Source organism: Tigriopus californicus, chromosome 7, assembly GCF_007210705.1.
Source record: "Tigriopus californicus strain San Diego chromosome 7, Tcal_SD_v2.1, whole genome shotgun sequence".
In the NCBI taxonomy this organism is placed as follows: domain Eukaryota; kingdom Metazoa; phylum Arthropoda; class Copepoda; order Harpacticoida; family Harpacticidae; genus Tigriopus; species Tigriopus californicus.
This window is the reverse complement of record NC_081446.1, coordinates 837,547-842,094: the sequence shown is the minus strand read 5'-3', so window position 1 is coordinate 842,094 and position 4,548 is coordinate 837,547. Positions and strand designations below refer to the sequence as shown.

At 45.4% G+C, this 4,548-nt stretch overlaps 1 long non-coding RNA gene across 1 annotated transcript in view; it reads left to right on the top strand.

Annotated features, from left to right (window-relative positions):
- The window catches only part of LOC131884264 (uncharacterized), a 7,753-nt gene extending 3,440 nt beyond the window's left edge, over positions 1–4,313 (top strand). The window contains exons 3-5 of the long non-coding RNA XR_009373703.1: positions 7–376; positions 503–565; positions 2,461–4,313. This is a non-coding gene — a long non-coding RNA (uncharacterized LOC131884264). The remainder of the gene's footprint in view (positions 1–6; positions 377–502; positions 566–2,460) is intronic.
- The last annotated feature ends 235 nt before the right edge of the window (positions 4,314–4,548 follow it).

Genomic DNA, 4,548 nt, shown 5'->3' with positions numbered 1-4,548 from the left:
TCCAAGATCTCGACCCACTCATTGGTGAAAGCTGTATTGGGGTGCCTTTTTTCCTTGAGGCAGTTGATGTACTGAGGCCAGACAGCGATGAGTCTTTTTAGCTTCGGCCATGACAAACAATGATACACCAATCCTTGGATGAAGTCTTCTCTCTCGGCTCTTGTTTTTCGGACGACCTTAATTTTCTTCACTTCAGGGTATTCATCGTCAACTTGAAATTGATCTTGCTTCCTCTCGCCAATGACAAGCTGAGTCACACAGAAAATTAGGACCTTTCAGCCAGCAAATGATTCCGGTCCAGATTTGTAAGACTAAGACCCCTGGAAGCATCATCAACCGGGTTATCTTCAGTATCCACGAGCCGCCAATCCTTAGGGTGGGTGAGCTCCCTAATATTTATAATTATATTTGCCACAAAGCCAAATGGGTTAAACGACCTTGGTATTTGAATCTTACTCAAATTCAGCAAGATTTTCAACCACCGAATCCATCTCTCTTTTAGATCTGTTGGGACGCTGTCTTCCCAGCCTATCTTTGCAGCACAGGCCTCTTGCATTACACAAAGGTGAGAACTTTCCCTATCCAATGGTATTCGGTAATAGCCATGCACTGCTTCAAGTTTGGCGAACTTTTTAGATTCCGGGAGGATTTCTCGCATCAAGTCAGATACAGATGAGAAAGGATGCACAGTTCTTTTTGTTGCCTTATTAAGTTGTCTGTAATCAATCACAAGACGACCTTTGCCATTGGGTTTGGGGACAAAATGTGCCGGGTAGCACCAATCAGTTGGTACATCACACCTGACCATCATGTTGGATGCCTTAAGTTCCAGACAAAGAGCAGTTGCAGGTTGATTGAAATGAAGGGGTACAACTCTGGCTGTGGTGACATGGCAAGGTTTAACGTGTTTATTAAAATCTATTTCAATTTTCATTGGAATTCCCTTCATAGCTCCAGCAGCGTCACCCAATGACGATATTATCAAGTCCCCTGACAATCTCAACAGTTTGATGAGTCTGGGATCAGCCCCACCACGTCAATCCTCAAAGCACCGAATTGTTGGCATTGTGTCGGCCCTACTAGACTTTAGTCTCTAGCCCCTACATATAGTTGGATCAGGGATGGTTTCCTTCTTCTTTGAAGTATGAAGCAAGTTGCTTTTTATTGTTTCTTTGTCAATAAATTCGGTTCCAGAACCAGGTTGAGGGGTGAGGTTGGCCAAGAGTTGGATTGCTACCAAGTGTATTGGAGAATTGCAATGATGAAGTGGTGGAAAATTCCAATGGAGGTCTTTTCTGCCTAACAATGCTAACCCAACAAGATCAGGAGAAACGACGGCAGAAATGGTGGCCACAGGGCCTCCAAAGTCAAATTTGCCAAGGTTTTCATGTGTTGTGCCATTCGCGGCAGTGGCATTCCACGTCAAGTGGGTGCACCATTGGCACTTTGTCTCAGAATGTAATGAAATTTCACGCGGTCAATGCCTAGGTTAAAGTAGATTCGCTACTAGAACAAGAAAACCGGCTTATCCGATAGCTGGCGATTTTATCGCCAGTTTCAGGGCTTCATCACTCCAAAAGGTTGCGTGATAGCGCCTCCAAGATGTGAAAATAGATGACCTACGCTCACAAAAGTCTTTGCCAAATCTAAACCCATGGAGATCCCATTTTTGTTTATGTAACATACAGAACATACATAGAACTATTAACACGCCAAAAATTGAGAAAATCCGGACTATGCTTTTGGAAAAGTCAAAGGTCAAGGGACAAATCAGGCCATTACACGCCGAATTTCAATTGGTACATTAGTTTAAACCAATGTATATCGAAAGGCCATTGTCCCAGGAGTATTTTGATATAAATATCATCTCAATTGCATAACTACAACCGGAGTTATGGCTGTTCAAACACCGATGGCCAAGTGGTTTGGCCCAAAATGGACATGGCCCTAGAATATATCCTGGTTGGCCTAGGCACCTGAAATTTGTTGTGTGACGTTTTTCAATGTCAACAAACCACTGTGCCAAAAATTAGCAAAATCGGAGGTGACTTGCCGTGATTTCGTCAAAAAGTGTACCCACTTGACGTGGAATGCCCCGGCAGTAAGGATTGTATTTGAGGACTGGAGAACACAACTGGCAGGCTTGGAAGCAATTGGGCAGCTCCCAAATCTAGTAGTGCTGATAACTGAAAATGTGTTGTCCCAGCTACACATTCAACCGCCACTTTTATAATATTCTAAGTTGAATCCGATTCCATCCCCGGTTACTGACGACTCAATTAACGTGTTCACCCGAGCGTAAGAAGGGCTTTGGCTTTTAGATGTATCATAACGTCCTCCTGGGGAACCCGACACAAGGGGCGACCTCTGTCCTCAGACCGGCGGCTCTTTTCAACATTTACTTGGAATCTCAGCTTGGATTCGAAATTTGTCTCTTCTGAAAGCTTATCTTTCCAATAGATCATTTCCAGATTGTGTTCCAATTATGGCCAATTCGACCAGGACCCGACGTTAGACCCCAACGAGGAGCGTTCGGCCCCTCAATTCTTCGACCCACTCGCCACTGAAGAAGTGGAGTTAGGCCAAGAGGCTGTGTTCAATTTCAACCAAGTTGAGATGACGAACGAGTTGTGCGCGAGCCAGGCGGAGTTGGAGATCGTTGGGTCGTTATGGCAGGATGCGATTCATCAAGAAAACCCGTTCGCCTCGGCCGACCAAATCAAGGGGATATTGGCTCTCAAGCTGCAAGAGGCAGCAAATTCAATTCCGGTCAGACATGTGGCCGAAAAGAGGTTCAAGGATGAGGTCGCCCTGTGTCAAAGAACCTTGGATAGCTTTCGTCGCGTTATCCTAGTCCTGCAGAATAAGGAGGGGTCTGATCTAATTGCCTGGATTTGCTAATTGCTGTTTCCAAGACTTCACCCAGTCGTCGCTCAAGCCGTCCCCAGACCCGCTCACTGAGACGTTTTCGGATCTAGCTGACAAGTTTTCCCACTTGGCGGCCCTTCTCGATTATTAGCGGTTCATGAGGCCCACTTTGAAGGAGCCAAAGGAGCAATTTGATGCGACTGCAAGTCAGAACGCCATGACCATGGTCCAATTCGATGCGACCAAGCTTATCGGCAAACGATTTGGTGGTGATCTCCACAAGCAGAGTGTACTGCAGAACTTTTCGAATTGAAATTCATCCCTGGGTGAACCTTGTGAATGAAATGAAGACTATTTGTGGCTACAATTCTTTAACGTTGTTCCAGAAGCTGAAGGACAGTTTAGTGGGCCTGGCCCACGTCACGGTGTCTAAATATTCTTGCGAGTTGGTCAACTCTTACGACGCTGCTCTGCATGACCTTCTGGAAAAATTTGAAGATCCGATTGAGTTGGCCGGCTCTTACATTGCTAGTGCCGTTGCTCCTCACGTTTCTCAGCCAGAGCATGCAGAGGCCATAGGCCACGCTTTCAATGTGTTGCGCAACATGAGGGGCGTTTTCGAGAGGGCCTAAGTTGACAGGTGCGACTTTGCCCTAATGAGAATTTTCGTGACCTCAATGTCGTTAGAGGCCCAGGCCTAATGGAAAGGTTACAAGATGGCCTAGAAGCAAGAGTATCGCTTGAAGTGGGAAGGTGCGTTAAAGGCTGGTGATTCCCTGCCAGAATGGAAGGAATGAATGGTCGAGTGTCATGATCAGTTCCAGGCTTGGCTGAAACTTCAAACGGTCAGAGTGTCCACCCACAATTGCCTCTGAACTCCCTCACGAGGAGTCTGTGTCATCAGCCTCAAATTTTGCGATTGCCGTCCGTCAACCTCTCCATGCACGTCAGGGTTCCATTTTATTCGGCCAAAGTCATCGGTTGAACACATGCCCAAGGGATTAGCTATGTCTCTCCAGCAATGGAGTCAAATGTGTTGGGCAAAATTTCTTTGCCATCGGTGTATTCAGGCATATACGCCTGAGCATCATTGTCAAATGATCTGCCGTGTCTGTCAGAAGAAGCACCACATTCGAATGTGCCCGTCCAACAAATTCAGGACACAGCCACTTGGACACATTCAAGATTGATCCCGGGCAGGCAACCCTGGGATAGGAAACAAAAGATTGCGTATGCCTGTGCCCATGGATCCGTCTGTTGCCAAGTGGGCCAAGACATTGACCAACAAACTGCAAAATATCGAGAATCAAATCAACAAAGGGTCTACCAAAAATGAGAAATTCGCCAAGAGGGACAAAAAAACTACAAAGAAACATTAGAGCAATTTGCCCCAAAATGTGATACCAAAACGGTTTGTCAAAGCTATGTGTAATACCGAAAATACACTGTCTGAAACAAAATCTTTGTATACTAATCATTTTAGAGTAAATCATTCTAGCTTGGAATATGCTACAGAAGACTCCTCAAACTCTCAATACGAGGGAGTTTCGGGGACTCTCATTTGTTAACTTGTTAATCTTGAAACGATGCAAAGAATACATGCAAGGATGTTGAGAAGGGCAATTCCTCGGATAAAACCCCAAGTTAATGTGCTTGCTTTTTCTGAGACTGATGTCATGA